At 44.5% G+C, this 19022-nt stretch overlaps 1 protein-coding gene across 5 annotated transcripts in view; it reads left to right on the plus strand.

Moving 5' to 3' along the window:
- The window catches only part of LOC136783406 (LIM domain transcription factor LMO4.2), a 159659-nt gene that overhangs the window by 136166 nt on the left and 4471 nt on the right, over positions 1-19022 (plus strand). The gene's annotated exons all lie outside the window — the stretch shown is intronic.

The raw sequence follows: 19022 nt of genomic DNA on the forward strand, positions 1-19022 counted from the left end.
GAGCAACGTCCTCGTCGTGCTGCTGCTGCTGGTTTGGCCTAGATGTGCAATCAGTCCGCTTCAAACCCCTTATCCTCCTTCTCCTGCAACCCCCTCCCCGTTTGCACCATCCTCCTCCTCCTCCTCCTCCTCCTCCTCCTCCTCTCGTCTCTCTCACCCTCGTTCCACAGTCAACCTTACTCGCGCTGTCTTTCTTCGTAGCATCAACCCTCGCCACGCCACAACCTCCTGGCCGAATACCAAATTCCAGCAATTTGGAGGTGGTACTTTGTTGAATCAACATAATCGAGCCCTACGGACGACGAGGAGGAAGAGCGAACGACGCGACACGCTGGATGTTGCGAAATCTGCCCCAAACGTCTCTCACCGGAACTCGAGATTTTTAGCCCTTCTGTGTAACTTTCTCCTCTCTCTCTCTCTCTCTCTCTATATATATATATATATATATATATATATATACCGTCTGTATTTAAAACCAACCGAGACTTTAGTATATACACAGACCTCCCTCCTCTCTATATTTTATATAATTCTATAACTAAACACTCTCCCTCGCAATCGATTGTTGCTTCCTTTATTAGTCGGAGTACGTGGAAGAAACGCTCGATACGAAATTGTCTTTGGAAAATGAATGCCGATTTATGTAGAGGAAAATCGATCGTCTGCGCGGCATGGCAAACACCGCACACAAGGTTCATTTAATAATCTTCGCTAATTTACCTAACATTTCACCGTGTATTCTAGTCCCCTGCCAACCTGTGCTCTCGTAAAATTATATTAGGGTAGTTAACGCTGGTTAGGCTTGGCGAAGCAAAATTAAATTGGAATATGAAAAACACGAGTGGAACATTTTCACCTCTTACTCCTCGTTGCTTTCGTTCGATCATATGTATATAAACGCAACGCCCTATACTTGAGATTAATCCTATATACTGCCTCTTTTCTTTCCATGTAGTAGTGCAACTCGAAAATTCCCTTGTATATTTCATTAAGGATCGTTTCGTGACAAAAACGAAAATACTGCAGGCTGCTCCGCGTCGCGTCGCTTCTTGATGAAAACGAAAAGGGAAGCTTTGGAAAATCTGTGGGCTTGGATTCGCAAAACCAGAATAAAAAGTAGAAAACATCGATATTCGTTAGTACAATTGGTATGTCAATGCGATAACGCGAGTGAGCATAGTTAGTGCACGCGCGTACGTATACCTGCAGTGTCTCTCCGGTACATACATATATATATAGAAGTGCGCCCATAGCGAAATATTCGACAATCGCGCGAGATCCAATAGTTCCTCCGGCGTAAATATAATATATAATTGAAGTATATATATATATATATATAGAAATGTGAAATATTTGCATGCACAGAGCAATAGCGATAAGAAGAAGGACGTGATAAACTTGGAGGAGATAGATGGAGTATATATAGTACATCGAGTGTGGAAATTGGCAAGTGTAAAGGGTCAGGCAGGTCTGGGTAATATCCGAGGCAAGCCGCGACAGCGGTCTGTCTGTACGATGATTGGCAAGGGGATGAATAGAGTGGGGAGTGTGAAGAAGGCGGAGGTGACGGTGGGGCAGGGGGTGAAAATTCACCCCCGGTGGCCCAAATTAAGCGTCTAATTGTGAAGGCGACACGTGCAAGTTTCGAGTGGATGGAAATGTTGGGGGTTGGAAAGGTCGTCGGTGGTGGAAGGGGGGGTGGGAGGGGGTAGGTGGGGGGAGGGTTCAGGGTAGGAAGTACAAGGTTGGAGAGGCGGGAGTAGGGGTTGTGGGAGCCGGGGAGGCGCCGGGGGAGGGGGCGGCGGTGAGTCGAAGGTTCGAAGGTGAGAAGGTGGGGTGGAGGTAGCAATTAACTTCTCCTCGCGAGATTAGAGCGAGATATTACAAGATATCGAGCGACTTAACGGCAACACGGGAGAGACTTCAAAGGTAGTAATAAACTGCCTCTAATGAACCCCTTATCGCTTGTGCCGAGCCACCCTCTGCCTTCTTCTTTAGCTGCAAACCCCATCGCCGCCGCCGCTACCGCCCCCACCTCCTCCTTCGACGAATCAAGTCCTGAAAATTCATCAGCTTCCCCCTCCCCCCTCATTTCCTCATTCTCCTAGCTCTTTTCCTACGTCAAACTTGCACATACGTTAGAGGGAACACCCTCCCCCTGCACTCCACCCCCTCCACCTCTTCTCCTATGTACGTTCACTCTCACTCTTCTTTTTGTCCACTTCTCGTCACGAGGCGCGTGTGAAACAAGCCAACAGCTATAGCCCCATCGATCTGGCAACAGTGTGTCCTCCTTCATCATCGCGTGCCAACCTCTATTATGTTTCCCACCGTAAACAGACCACTTCGCTATAAATCGAGCATCTCCCTCCCTCTCTCTCTCTCTCTCTCTCTCTCTCTTTATTATAGATTCCATCTCGTTTTTGTCTTTGCGCAATTTGCAAAAACTGCTATTACGATATTTCACTTTGCATATTCGACGAAAAAACACGTCGATAAATTGCAGTTTATATGGTCGAGATCCCTCTCCCGAGGAGCGGAAGGACTGGCACGTCTTACTCCCCGTATATCTTGTGCGGTTACTTTTAATTGGATCGAAGAACGAAAAGGGACACGAAGGTTTAAAAGGGTTTCGGTTAAGTGTACATGGAAGAGGGTGCGCGATGGCTTGGCTATTGTAGAGGAGCGAACGAATAAAGGGGTTAACGTACGTATAAAGGGACTCTGACGTTTTACCTGTGAATTTAACGAATAGGTATTTTAAGAAAATTAGGAGAGAAAGAAAAATGACGAAGGGACTGATTGAAAGGGCTGCTTGATGACCAAAGGGTGCAGGAGGGAGGGAGGGACACCGAGGCATGGAAAGTTATTGGGAGGAGAGAAAAAAGTGAAAATGCCAAGTATAGGCTGTATGTATAGAAGGGGGGGGGGGGGGGTGAGGAGGGTCGCTGACGGGGTGCACGACTATAATAATAATCCTATTTCGCGGCTGTGAGCGGCATAGCAACTAGTCGAGCCATGCGAATTGGCGGCGGGCTGTGCGGCGAGGCGAGGGTTGAAGGGCCCTGTCGGTGTCCTCGGGGGTGGGAGGGAGGGCTAGATTGGCTTGACGAACGGGTCAGGGGTCGTTCCAGTGGGGCTTGGGCACGGTTCTACCTTCTCTACCCAACCTAATAACCGCGATCAGCCACCGCTTATGTGTACCTAATATATCAAATTATGGTCGTGTGACTGGAATGACAAACCATCGGGAGAGAAAGAGCAGGTACTACCAAACTATCCCCCACCCCCCTTATCTACCTTCCCTCCTCTTGCTTCACCCGTTGCTGCTGCTTCGATGTCGAGAGAGTCAAGCCACCCTTATATTCCTTCGCTCCTCCTCAACATTTATCCGCAAGCAAAACCTATCCTCTCTCCTTCGATACACAAATCTTTATATGTAATCCTTTTATCCTTATCAAGACCGCTAATAAAGACGCGCGGCACTAAATTTCCTTTTAACATATAAACAAGCAATTACTCTCTAACTATTCGAAAAGTTTTGCAATTGATGCCTATACACTTGCAATTTCCCAATTATTTATCATGCGGCAGAATTCAAGTTGACGAACTTATTATGCCTCTTGAAAACTTTCGTCTATTATAGTATATCGAATGCGCGCGTTGCGGTGATGGTTGGAGGGAGAGAGCACACACAACAGGTTAGAATTCGCTATTTGAATTGGGAACGTCACGCGGAAGTTGCGCGAGCAAGCCGATGATGCCTCGGAAACTTGGGGAGAATCCGTGAAATCGGAGTGCTGCTGATGGGGAGGCTGGCTGGCTGGCTGCTGGTAGCTGCAGCAAGGGTGGAAGAGAGCTTTTCACGAGAAATCTGTCTCATTAACAATCTAATTAATAATCCAATTACGCGGCAAGATCGTTGCCCGGCATATTTTCACGGTAACGGGGAAAACAATTCGGTCGGACCTTGTATTTCCCTCTCCCCCCTCTCTCCTTCATATACATATATATAATACCCTCAGACTATAGAGCAGACCAGAAAGAGAGGGGAGTTGGGGGAAGGTCTGGGAACCCCAACCCCTAGGAATTTAATAAGTAATTACCAGGGATGAAACGAGATGCATCTGTGTACTTGTATAATGAGAGTGAGTGAGTGGAGCGACTGAAAGGGTAAGGTTGAGGGCGAGAGCGTTATAGTCGAGCAGAAGACAAAGAACCGAGGGGAAGGCACAAGAAAACAAAATATTTACATTGACGGAAGCACAGGATGAACCTACTTCTCTCTCTCTCTCTCTCTCCTATCAGACACATGCCCTCTCTCTTTCTATCACTACCCCCCCACCTCCACCCTCTCTCTACATACTAATTCAAGATATACAATAAACTCTAAGCAATTGCCGGTAACAGACGAAATCATTTTACCCAGAATAAACAAGTCATTTACGTTTAATCATTTTCCCCGTCTGCCTCTCTCTCCCCTCCCAAATAAATATTTTCCTCGTGGAGACGAATTCCCACCATCGGGAATGACGTCGTTTGTAGAACTTTCAATGGCTCGCGTCTAGTCTAACGAAATAAGCGAATGCATTAATTTCAAGCCAGTTTTTGGTAGCGTGACAAAACACGAAATTTGATTAAGGAGAAGAATGGACAATCTCAAGTGCACGGTTTATGAAGGATGAAAAGAGATGGAAGAGGTCGGAGGTCGGAGGCCAAGAGGAGCACATTCAGTTTAACGAAAAGTAGCGTTAATCGCACTTTATGCAAATCGTACGAGCTCTTTGCCGCTCGGACAATTATTTGATATCTCGTCCTACCATTCGTTGGTATACCGATTGTATATATACGAGCTCCACCGTACAGTATTTACTTACATTCTTATACGCGCACGAGTGTGTGTGCACGCGCTCGCTTATTTAGAGACACGGACGCGACAAACGACGGAAAAACCTGCAATACCGTATCTGTCCACTCTCACACAAATATAGATCAAATTTAATTGACAAACTTGCCTTGGAAGTTCATTCGAGAAACTACTGTCATTCCTTTGATAGTCTCGCGCACAGTCTCGAATGATCAATCGTTCAGCCAGAGAGAAGGATCGTTCGATTCGACAAATGATTATATGAAACTGACGTGTATATATATAATATAGCGTTGGTTATTCGGTTTAAACTTGGAAAAAACTTTGTTGACGTTCGGGAGACTTTCGCATGGATGAAATGATTGCTGTCGCGGGCTGTGATTTTGGTAGATGGGGGGAAAGTGAACAAGGGGGGGGGGGGTGTACGCATAGGATCACGTTGCTGCTTGCTGCGAGAGATGAACGATTCTCGCTTGTTCGAAGCATCAACCCTCGATATAAAAACAATTGTAAAATAATAGCGAGAGAGGGAAAAATGTAGGAGCAACTGTATTTATATATAGATGTATCGGTTTGTACGTGTATATGTGTGCGTTGGTATATAATTAACTCTTTTTCCTCGCGGTCGCGCAGTTCATCTTCGTCGCTAAGAACTGCATTATCCGCAATTATACTCACCTGCTACTTCATCGACTCTTGCCATTCTTATTCAACCCTCTCTCTCTCTCTATATGTGTGTGTGTGTGTGTGTGCGCGCGCACGTATAAAATTACCTTCCTCGAGATCATCTCGTCAACAGAGCAAACACTTAGCTCGCAAAAGAGCTACAAAAATTCGCAAGCTTCGAATCAATTACCGTAATCTCGCAGATTTAAACAGCTGCATAATTATCAATCCCGCTGTAATCGACGTTAAACTCAGAAATTGAACGGAATAACCTTGCGGAATTGTTATACATACTTGACAAATTAATTAATAATCTTGGTACTATAGATATATATATATATATATATATATATATATATATATCGCGCCAAGTTTTTAACGAATCTATGAAATTTGCGCGATTCGTCGATTAAAGCGACGCTATTGTTCTGATAAATTGATAAGCACCGAATTGGATTAATCTATTTAATGCATAGCAAGTTCAAATAAATTCGTGAAATTAATTTGCCGAGGAGAGGGTGGGGCTCGACATAATGAACAATTGTACGTTAAAGCTGGTCGACGAGTGTCTGCGATGAGTCGAGCTTAATTCCAATTGAAATGGAGGGAAATTAAATGAAAATAAATCCAGCAATCAATTCAGCCACTCGAGCAACTTTAGTAGGGAATAACGTAGTTTCCGCGCGCGCGGTACGTTTACTTACCGACATTGAATACACTATACACACGTATAATGTAACGGAGAGTGCGTCCAAATGTAAACATGTAAGTCTACAGTTTATCTGCTTTATTATCCAAAATTGTGCAAGCTTCTGCTACTGTTGCTTCTGCTTATTGTGATTCTAACCGTGCGCCAGCTTTCCCATGTTCAAATTATGCTATCTTTAGCATTGTTGTTTTCAACACATTAAGTCGTCCGTAACCCCCTCCCATTTCCACCCACCTCTCTCTCTCTCGTTCTATATTATATAAATATTCTACATGTTAGATTCCTGTACACGGTATATGCACTTATATATATATATATATGTATACCATCATGTTACACCTAGCCACAACTATCATTATAAACGTTACGCGTTGCTTTGTTATTATAGATTGTATTGCTCGACAGGCTTGCCGGAATGTTGACGTTTACCATTATTCATCCTGTGTATTGTCTAGCGGAAATAATTATCCAACCCAATACCACACATATTTTCCAACCAGGATTATCGTCCAATAATAAAATCATTATTTATGCGAGAATTTATCAAGAAATCTCCTTTATTACCGAGCAGGAAAAAACTTTATCTCATTGCCATTAAACTAATTGCTTTCTGGATGACGTTGTTTACCGGAATTTGTCTCCGAATTAAACTCATTATAAGTTTTCTTCGGCACCCGAGCAGTAATTTCGCAAAGGTTGTTTAATAAATTCATCGGATGACACAAAGACACGAAAAACGCAGAATGAATAATAGCTGGATAGAGTTTGAGAATTGGGCATCCTGGAGACTCTTATTTGCCAACTCGATTATTGGATAATAGCAGATTGTTTGACGATGAATCTTTCGCTGCGAGGTAAGGAAGTGGGTTAAGTATCTGGTAGAATTAAAAAAAAAGAGTCGGTGTGGGATCTGTGCGCCGGAGAGGAAAAGGTGGGGGGGGGGGGGGCAGAGAGAGGGGATTGGAGGAAGAATGAAGAATGGTAGACGCAGGTGGAGGTATAGGGGGCTTGGGGGGAGGGGAGCGGCAGAGGAAAAAGAAAGCAGACGAGACTGTAAGGCGTTGTGCGGAAGGATAAGGGCACAGGGTAAGGTGGAGTAGGGGGTCCAATCGCATTTAATAGCACGAAATTACACCGAAATTGGATTTTAATTTACCATCTGCGGGGCAAATGTATTCAAATTAGCTCGCAGGAAATAACGAGCTCTTCGCCTACAGGGTTAAATAAATTTTCTTTCTATTAATGATTATGTAGATTGAACGACATTTCTTCTCCGGAGTGTCCGGGCCATTCCTCGTTGTCCTTTTTCGTCGTCATATCGTGCACAACGATGGAGGAACTCTTTATATATATATATATATATATATATATATATATAGCATGACAGAATTAAGGATAATTGCCCCTCGCGGGAGGGGGCACCCTTCCGGAGGAGGTCGATCGATTCGAGAAAAAGATGCTAAAGGGCCGAAGCCCAAACCCTCTTGGTCGAGGGATCCATCCCCCCACTATATCCCTCCTTGCTCTTCATCTAATTCATTCGCTGTGTTTGATCAATTTAATGCACTATACACCGGGACTGTGTAGAAGAAAGAACGGAGAATATCGCGAGCGACGAATACTATCGGTATTTATTCCAACGGTTCAACGTTTGTTATTCGAGAGGCGAGAGAAAACTAGAACTTTTCCGCGGTGGGGTTTAAAGTAGAGGGGAGGAGGGGGAAGGGGGAGTAGAGGAGACGACGAAAGGATGACGAAAAGAGCGCAAAGAAAACGAACATGGAGGGCGACATCGGGTGGGTGTTGCAAATTACAATTTTGTTGTGAGATCATTATAAAATACATAATGCCGAGTCGGGTGGTGGTTCCCTCCCCCCTCTTCTTCTTCTTCTAGCTTCCTTCTCCCGTACACAAAGGTCGCTGCGGATGATTGCTGTCCTTTTTCCTCGTTGCGCTATTTACGCGACAGCGACATAGGCGGATGGTGGAAGAGGGAGGTGATAAGGTGGGAGAGGAGGGGAGGGGGGAGGGGGTAAACTAAACCAAGGCAGGAGGGGAGGACGCGGGTCGAAAAGGGAGACAGAGCGAGGACGAACGAGTCGAAAGAGATAAAGCAAAACGGTTAGAGAAAGATAAAGGGGAAATGATGAAGACAGAGGGCGATGTGGAGGAATAAGGAGTGACGCAAATTGGATAGAGAGCGCGCGGTAGATGGTTACAGTGGTAAAATAGGAGTAAGGAGGAGGGAAGGAGCCGTAGGGGGGGGGGAGCAGGAGCGAGCTAGAGAGAGATAGACCAAATGGAGTTCAGGGGGTGGTAGCGTCTCGTTAAAAGTTTCTAGCGACGCGTATTCTTAATAGTCTGCGCGCGGACATGCCGTCATTAAAATTATAACCAACCTCCGTGACAACCTCCCTCGCCTCTCCTCCCACCTCGCCTCCCCACCCACATTTTCCTCTTGCTACACGCCTCGTCACGCTCCCGCATCTTCCATTCGTCCCTTTTCGACTCAAAACCCAACTCGTTCGTGAAAATTGTTGAATGTATCCGTTTAATCGAGCACTGATGAAGTCAGGAGGCGGGAGATTCTCCATGAGAAACAAACGACCCCTCCTCCTCCGCACTTTAAACGCCTCGCTCGCGCATTATACACCTCTAGTCTTTTCCTCTGCCTCTGCCTTTGCACATCTGCACCTTTTCAGCGCTGCCCTTTAACGAGGCTTAGAAATTGTACTCTTCTTCCCCACACGCACCTTCATCGCGCACAGCATTCGTCCTCTCGTATATAAATAATTGCAGGGGAAATATGGGAATTTTTTCGACGATCGCTGCTGGAAATTGGTGAACGACCAGCAGCGACTGGTCACCGCGGTTTGTCCGATCGAAGGGGTGGGGAGAGCCGAGGAGGGAAAAGAATGGGGAAGGGGGTGGGATATCCTAAGGTTGCGTAACAGGGTCTGGTCGACGATGTAAACAGGAGTGTGCAACCACTGCGCCGAGAGATACACCCTTATCAGGAGGGTGGCACGCATTCCCTCATTACCGGGCCTCTACGAGCGTACCCCAACCCCTTTTTCCCATCCTAACCCTATTCACCCCTGTGTACGGACTTTCCCCTGCCCCTCTACCTCCTCCTTCGCTGTATCTCGAATCCCCCACACCCCATACGCAGCTCCTTCCTACAGCCCAACCATCCAAACTGCGCCTCCGTGTGCTCCACCCCCTCCCCCCTTTTTGGTCAACACCAACTGGTCACCGTTGCATCTGTCCAATTTACTCCGAGTGCATACTTTTGATCAACGCAACCCACTTATCCGCGTCAGTCAAACTGCTTTGGAGAAAACTCGCTCGTGCAGTCCACTCGAAGACGCCTCCATCCCCCCAGGACTCCAACGAGCTGTATATATTTAAGCGACCCAGCAGGTGCTCCCATTTGCACGCGATACCTGCCGATTCGGCTGGAATCCAACGATCTCTCCAAAATTTAGCGAGATATTCCTTCAAAATCTCAGAGATACGAGGTGGAAGACATATACCTTTGACGAAACTCGTCATCCCCGATCGAGTAAAAATCGAAAACGAATGGATGTTTGCAGTAAAGGGGGGGGGGGGGGGAGGGGATCCGTGGGACGGAGTAAATTTTTGTGGAGAACGTAGGGGATGATTTTGCAGAGGTGCGGTCGTGGCGCAGGGGAGTGGGTTATGTGTCCATCGGAGGCAACGAAAGTTTCTAAACGATACGGTAATAACAATAATAACTTTTGCAACTTTGTAATTATGGGTGTGTTGCTCGGTATAGGTTTTATAGTAAAACAGAGGGAAAGAGAGAAAGAGAGGCTTCCAGTGCGTAAATTGAAAGTCCAACTTGTATTTATATGATAATAAGCACGCTTAAATATACCCGGTGTACCTATAGCCACGGCCGACCAAGAATATCGGCCGGATCTTCCTGGCTCGTATAGAAAAACTGCGCACTTTATAGGCAAGTACACATGTACACCTAGTAATAACAAGCGGTATTTTACATATTTGCAAGAAGCAACTTCCTTCGAGTTTCTGTTATCCGCCTTTATTACCGGGGCTTTTCTACTTAGCCTCGTTTTTTTCTACCTGTGTATAGCATTAATGCTGCATTTTTTCACTTTTTCTACAGTTTTCCCTCTCTCTCTCTCTCTCTCTCTCTCTCTCTCTCTCTCTCTCACTTTTCTCCCTTCCTCGAAGAAATCTCAAGCCACGATTCCAACCCCACTGCTGCCAACTAAAAGTCTCGTTTTGTCAATACCGCCCCCGCTATAATTTCGTTACTCAATGGAATTAAAAGCGAGGAAGGAGCATTAATTTGGATATTAAAGCAGTCTAAGAGTCAGGAATTAAAATGGTGAAATGCGGGTTATGCGTTGTATAGTGCAGTGCACTCCTGCTACTCATCCGGGAACACGTGAAACGTGCGCAGCTGCACGAATGGAGCCGAGATCCGCCTGTGTTTCGTCTCTTCCGCCTGCGTTACCTATACATACACACATGTATACTATGGAAGCGTGGATTGTAGAGTAAGAGACTATCGTTTGCATGCTACGGCGGCTATGAACCGGTTCGCTCTTCGATTCCACACGCTGCGCCAGCACTCGGCTCTGCTCGGCTTGCTTCGGCTCGCTAGTAACTATATGTAAATGGCTACGAAAATATTTTTCCCCAGGCTAGCCGCCACGTGCAAAATAGAACGATAATATCACCCAGCTGTTATCGCGTCTCTATACCACTCTTTTCTTCCAAACACTGCCGACTTTTCGCTAATTAACAACAATCGCACATTACTCCCCTTTTCATGTACTCTCTTATTTTCCAACGAATTATATTGTAGATGAAAATCTGTTGATGATAAAAAAATATTTTTAGAATTATGTCAAGTCCTTTAGAAAAATAGAAATTTGGTATAAAGAAATATACCTGTCGTGAATTGGATTAATGAATAATTTAAATTATTGCTTGCTCAACTAATTCCAGTGGGTGAGATAAGGATTTAGAAAACCTCGGGAGAAACTAAGTTGCCGCTAATTAAAAACAATCGTGTTCCTCCATTTTGCTTTATTTCCTTCTCCGACGAATTATAAATCAAAATCAACCGACAATAAACGTTTCTAGATTCGAAACTCCTACGCGAATGACGAATGTGGGTATACGGTAAACAAATTCCCCGTAGGAGTTGGATTAATGAATGATTTCAATCATTGGTTAACTAACGCGAGTGGAGAGAGATAGGGGATTCGCGGAGCCCTGGGAGCAGCTACATCCACTGGCAATTTTCTTGTTTTCTTTTTTATTTACATTGCTTCGTGTAATCAGACTAGTCACGCAAAGAAGCCCAAATCGATCGCAAAGCTTCCCTCTTCCGCAAAGACCTCCCCCCCCCCCCCCTCGTACCACTTATTAACGAACGTTTGAAATATTAATCCACCGAGCATCTTTACAAACGCGTAGAGTTTATTACTCCTAGAGATACTCTATACCAGCACACACGTACCAATACACTCGTAGAGAAATTCGTTGTGCACAGACACGTATGAAGAACCTGTTCTCTGGATGTTTGCAGTGTCCATGCAGAGTACTGGAAAAGTTTACACAGAAAAGAATTTATAAATTCAACTACATATATATATATATCGATCGATCTTCTCTATTTTAAAATATTTAGCTCTCGATCGAACACTGATTGATGGCACGATATCAAGCTAAATGAAATAAATTATAGCATGCTTCACACAGTCGATAGTGTTACACGTATACGTATATACAACTAGCGGTATAAATAGCTATATCTGTATGAAAAATGGTTTGACTCCTTACAGCTGTGTGCAGGGAGGAGAAGGAGAGCAAAGAGAGAAGGCTTTAGCTATAAGGGGAAATTTAAAAGGAAAGGGTTTTCCTGGGTAGATTTGGTAAACGCAGACACGGAGGACTCGTGAACGCAGCACGAGCTCGCAATAATTACTCGATTTCGTAGAACCTGCCTGGGCCCCGTTCGCTTTAATTAATTCATTTAAATTAACAGCTTCTTCCCCGTTGAATAATGCGAGTCTGTGCATCTCTTCCGCACTTGTTCGAAATACTTCAAAACGTGCTCCAATGAAATTTTTCCAACTGATTATATTTCGCTCAATGGCCAATTACTCTCCAATAATTAGCGCAAAGTAAAAAAGGAAGCGGTATATAAGTATATATATATATATATATATATATATATATATATATGTGGTATAATAAAATTTAATGAGAATATACTTTGGCAGTCATTGCTTAATTTCGAGATAGAGATCTTTTGATCTTCCAATTAATCTTTTAAAGCTATATCCTCTGCAGTAATAATTTGTAATATTTGGTAAAATTCTCGAGGGGGGCCTGCGAGCTTTAAGAAATTGCTATATATATATATATATATAAAGAGAGAGAGAGAGAGAGATTAAATGTGCATCAGCACTGATAGAATGTTATCCAAAATTCACGCGAATTTTGAAGAAATGATAGATCAGAGAGAGTTTCTTATTCCAGTGGCAACATCGATAGTCCTATTCCCCCTTTGGCTCGGGTCTCGCCCCGACCTCAAAAGCCTCGAGCATTCCCCACTTACCCCGAGCCAGCGCTCTCCATTTACTTATTGCCAATAAGTAATTACATTGTTTGGATCCATTTCGCCATTCCCGAAGGACGAACTGCTCCGTTCCAACGACAAAGTGGCCAATCTCGTAAAACGTACCTATAAATGTTATAACGAAAATGTTTTCCAACTTTTTGGTATATCGAATCTCTTCCACTATCAAATCGCACGCTCGTACGCGCGCACACGCATGCACACACACACACACACACACATAGATACGCGTGAGCAGAGTCTCTTTCTTCTGCCACGATCCCCCTCCTACCCCACCTCCTGCCTTTCTCCTCTCCCTTGCATAATTCCGCAATCTCATTAATGCGACGATAAACATCGAAATATTCGAAAGTTTTTACTGCTCTGTGGCGCCCCCTTCAATTTGTTTATTTAACCTGAAATCTAATAAAAGCCATTCGGGAAACACATATATGAAAGGTCGAGAGAGTTATAGAGATTTAATTTACGACGATATTTATTGAAGTATTGGCAAATAATTGAAAAATAAAATATAAGAGACGTAGAGAGGTATTTTTGAATATTGCCGATTCAATTATCAAAGTTATATAGCTATATATATATATATATAGAGAGAGAGAGAGAGAGAGAGAGGCATAATTATTGGGACTCGATACGCGCGTAGGAAAAGTGGAAAGCTGCAGAGCTATACAGGGAGGGATGTAGGAGAGCGAGTTCGTTAAAATGTTTGAGACGGATTTGTGCGATGATCGGGCCCAGGGTGGGTCTCTCGGCTAATTTGTTCGGTCAGGACGATCCGGTTTCGTAGCCATTGCTGCGGGGGCCGTCCAATATCTCAGACATCTTTTAATATGGCAGCAATGTTCGGTGGGATCCGACCAAATTGAACTCGCGGGCTAATAGGTATTTTGATTGACTGAATTAAATGGTTAGCGGAAAGCAGCAGCGGCAGCAACAGCAACAGCAGCGCCACCAGTGCAGAACCTGCTGCCGCTGCCTCCTTTTTTATTTCGATTGGCTTTATTAAGCCCGATTCCGGGAACGGCACGGAACTTTGCGCGCAAAAAGTTTTGTCGCGAGGGGCAAATTGTTGCTAAGTCTCCAATCATTTTCTGCACGGCCAAAGGAGAGGCCAGAGATTGCTGAAGAGAGCCAGTTAATTTTCCCGTCCGTATTTTCCAACAAGCTACATCATTACCGAACGCACAACCGATTCCAATTTAATTCATCAGCAAATTCCGTCTTGGAGCGTCATCGTATGCCGCCAATTATCGCAGCTAGCTTATATGTGTATATGTATACTACATATATATATATATACAATAGCTTTTAATTAATCGCAAAACTCGAGAACATAACTGATCGTTATTATATCCCCAAGCTCTAAGGACCAAGATTTACCTTCGTCGAGCGTCTTCTCATCAATTTAACATTGTAATTCTTCAATGTAAACTGGCGACCATTACCCACTGATTACCATATAGATCTTCGTTCATTAAATATAAATAATTCGATATATGTATTATATTTCATGTCGCATGAAGCCATCGAAGAAAATTCTTACGCAAGAAAATATACGAGAAAAGGTTTCACCGTTAGAGAAACGAAGAAGATTTTTGTGTGTGGACGAAGCTGCAGGGAATGTAGAAAACACAACGAGATTACTGGATGCCAGTAAGGAACTGGCTTGCGTTAATCCGAAAATAATTAATTCCAGCTATTAGGAGGCTTCCGTAGATTGGGATCTCGATACAAAAGCCCGAGTGAAGCCAAATCGAGCATTGGGCGCGCTCTGGCCAAAAAGAAGGCGAAATTTCGATTTCAATTAGAATAAAAGGAGCCTTCCCTCCTCTCCCCTCCCTTCCATTCCCTTTACTCCTTACACGTCCGCCTGAATTATTTGCGCTATATTCCTACGTCAGAGGATATCCCGGGGAGAGAAGCTTCATCGGTAATTTAAGAAGTTTCGTTAAATTTTCCTTGTCCTCCGATGCAATCTCATTAGCTAGCCAGAGAATCTCAATGCAAAATGTAATTCGATTAATTGTTCATGGATCATATTTTATCGATCTACTTGTGCGACTGATTCGATCCTCCATCGAAATTCGTGTTAGGCAACACGGAGAGAGAATTTTCTTAAAGTCGCGCGCGGAGATCAATCAAGTTTTGTTATAATAATAATATCATATATATATATATATTGATCCGATAAACTTATCAAATCGATTAAATCGTATAGCGAAACCCAAGCTAATCCTTTTTAAGCAACTGTTTGAAAATTAAACGAGGGCCATTATTCGAAAATGATTGGCCAAGTTGGGAGTGTAGTCGCGTAGTAGAATTAATTAATGAAATTTCGCGAGCGTGTATATGAGGAAAGTAGACGCACGGAGAAGGGGGAATAATGGGGTGGTGGTGGTGGATGAAGAGGAGGAGTTGAGGGAGGGGAAAGGGGCAAGCGAGGGAGGGGGAGGGGGTAGAGGAAGAAATTTCGATTTCAATGGAAATAAAAGAGAACGACGAGGGTTTGCAGGGGGTGCGGGTACGAGATCTCGATGTACATTCAGCTGAATTATTTGCATTGCATTCATGGGACTCTTCCGGGCAATGTAGGAATCTTGGTAAACGGCCGGGCGGACCAAATAATTACGCTAATTAAAGCCGCCCAATTTGCGCTTTATACAATTAAAGTGGGAGGGGGAGCAAGGGGGATCAACTCATTAGCAGGCGAACTCTACATGCGCGCGCACGCACACTCGCAAACGCGTATACGCGCGCAAATTTATCTTTCCATCTAGCTCGGTGGTGGTGCAAGGCGCGCGTGTGTGCGTGTGCGCGCGAGTATATGCTGAAACCTATTTCTACCTTCCTGGCCCTACCCCCAACCCAACGTCATCGCCATTGCTACCAACTAAAAGGACCCTTCCTTTTCTATCGCAGGAGCCACTGTTGTCTCTTTCTTCCTGGCTTTCCCTTTCCCTTTGTCGAAAATGTTGCAGGGGATCCTGCTTTGGATGGGGATGTCGGAGGGGCAAGGAGGAGGAGGGGGGACGGTGGTTAAAACAGGCTGCAAGGGACTGAAAAGAGACACGTAGCTTCCTAGGAGCAAGAAAATACACACACGTTTCGCTCGCCTTTCTAGCATTGCGCACTCTGACAACTCCGCGGAAGAAAATTGAATTATACGTCCGACAGCAAGCCGGGGATTAAAACTTAACGCTTAACTTTAAATAAAATTACTCCTCTGGAAATTTTGTTGAACAATCAACCCTCCCTCGCTAATCGAGCAAAGCCATTCGTCGATTTATTTTTCTCTCAATTTTCAACCGGCAAGAATCGCGTCCTAATTGATATTGCATTTTGATCCAATTAGTGCCTCTCGTGGCATTCTGCACGCTACAAATGAACCCATACGTACATACCTCCCCTCCCCCCCCCCCCCTCCTGCCCCTCTCACTCTTCCTACTTTTCCAATGCAACGAATAGCAGCCGTTGTTCAAAAACTTACAAAGGCATAATCCGACGAACACTTCTCTGAAACGTTGTAACTAACTGATTTGCAAGAGTTGAACGTACGATCGTGTTTCGCATTGATTTTTCAAAAGCAAACAAATGTTTAATTACAATGCATATATTGTATTTGAACTGTAGTTTCCGAGCGCTGGAGTGTGATCGAGCAATTTGCTTGGAAAAAAAACTAATTGGCGCTACGCGTTATTGTTTTCGAGGGAAGAAGGAGGAATAAGGATGGGGGATGCAGCGATAGATAGAGGGAGAGAGAGAGACCAGGCGAACCGCGCAACTTGCACGCGTGCACCGCTCTGCGTATTCGTATTTCCGATTCACCCACACGCGCGCGTACATAAATTCATGTATATATATATAAATATAGAAAAAGCGCGGCATTGTAGCTCACTCGCATCGAACTGGATTCGCGGTTTCTCGATATTAATTTAATTACTACCCGTCAGTTCTATAATTAAATCGCTAATTTATCTGTCGCGAGATCTGATCGAACGCGTGTAGCAAGCTGCAGGCCAACTAGACCCTATATAGCCACACGATGAATGCTCGTGGAATGACGTTTCAATTCTTCCCTGCGTTAATTCTCCTCTTTTTTACCTATTTCTCCCGTTGCCCCTCCTCCTACTCGTTATTTCTACCCTCCTCGTTACTCCTGAATCAACCACGCGAACCTCCCCTCCTAAAATCTTCTCTTTTATATATATATATATTATAATGTTGCGTTCCTGTAGTGTTACAAAAGTTGCTACCTAGCGCTTTGCTGATCTTAAACGCTAGGTCAGCGGATCGTTCTCATGAGATAGGGAGTAATCGGTCGATAAGTCATCGATTATTCACCAATGACTTATCGATTCCCTTTAGTGTTGGGAGATGAGTACGTAGAGGGACAGACGCAGGGCATGACCTGCTCCCGCGCACGCTGCCCTATCACTCGTAATTTTAATATTATTAGTGACAGAGACCAACTATAGTGACTGCCCCCGCCAATATAAAGTCCGCGACAGAGCAGCAGTCGTTGCATTCGGAAATCGAATAAAGTCGATAAGTGCAACGATATTGCCAACCGAGCCGCGAACTCTTATCTTATCGGCAAAGATGACCTACAGTGTCCTAAGGGCAAGCACAGCGGGGCAAGAAACAGAAAGAGGACGAGTGTAGGATATTTCCCTTTTTAGTGGTTCGATTAAGGGGGTAAACAGAAAAGGGAAACAAACTCCACAATCCTCATTTCGCAATCAAGCACGCGTCTTTATTCTAGGCCTCAAGGCGTCGTATTTACAAGTGTCTCTTGCAACGTTTTCACGGGAACTGACGCCTCTCTCGCTATATCGATCACACCAACACACACACACACACACACACACACTCTTACTCGTTATACCTTTCAAAAGAAACAGAGAGAAAGAATCGGACGGCACAAGTTAGGGTAAACATTCGTTTTGTGCATTTTTGTTCTGTGACGTTCGGGTAATCGCTAGCCCCCAATTTGCTATTGAGCAACTATCTGTTCCATAGGGAAGCACTGGCCCTTGCGAATTTTCACTGGTTCCGCAGGGCTTCTAGGGAGGAGTCAATCCATCGGACGTCCCATAAGTAAATTCATAGTTTTGTGTGTCAGACCCGAATAAGATTGTTATTACGCGAGTGTAGCATAAAATAGTGATTCCGACAGTTTAGATTGACACTTCCCCTTGAACGTATCAAGGCTTGGACATATTGTAGCAGTTTTCTGGGTATTCGACAACTTACGGTGAGGACCACCAAGTCCGGCTTGAGGGCTAGCCGGGCTAAAGTGGTATAGTTTAGCGCTAAAGTAGTATAGTTTCCGTTACGTGAGCTTTATGAGTTTAGCCCGGCTAGCCCCAAGGCGGGCTTGGTGGTCCTCGCCCTTAGTAGACCCAATTCAAAACAACGCTAGTCGTTTGTTTTGATCGAACCGGAGCGAGAGTTAGACTAGACCGTTGGTAACCGCGATGGGATGACGCGCAGACTGGCGAAGGAAGGGACTCATTCGCGTGACGTCATACGTCGTAGTTAGACGAAGGATCCGCTGGTGGCGCGCGGAAATGGCACGCGACTCGGTAGATGAAATCGCGAACGCCAACTGGTGGCTCGCGCACGAGATCCGACCGGCCACGTGGTCGATCATCAAGCCGTATCCGCACAATTTAGGCAGCGTCTACCTAGGCGAAGACGTGTTAACATAGTTTAGACCGCGTAAATAGCGTTGAATAGATTATTGTAGCGTGATAACTGCACTAGCTTTAAAAAAATGGGGTTTTTATAGTAAATTGAGTTATTATTAGTAGTTTTCGAGGCACCACTGCCTCTAATTAGTATACGAGGGTTAGAATCCCCTATGATGATATTAATATTCGCGGAAGATATTCGTGAAGGCACCCGGCTCTCTTTTTAGGTCGCTGCTGATTGGAGCGTTTGCGTGGGTTGTGGGTGGTCACTTCCCCCTCTCTTTCTATTCCATCCCTTGGGGTAGACAGTAACGTCACAAAATATACAAATACAAACCGAATAAAGCATCGATCAATCAAGCAAATACGTTATACTTCTTCGAAAGATATAGTTATAAGCAAGGAATTTCTCTCTCAAGCACGTTTTATAACCATTATATA

This window comes from Prorops nasuta, unplaced genomic scaffold (assembly GCF_024137725.1).
Source record: "Prorops nasuta isolate Cenicafe-Biocafe unplaced genomic scaffold, Cenicafe_Pnas_1.2 PNAS00033, whole genome shotgun sequence".
Taxonomy (NCBI): domain Eukaryota; kingdom Metazoa; phylum Arthropoda; class Insecta; order Hymenoptera; family Bethylidae; genus Prorops; species Prorops nasuta.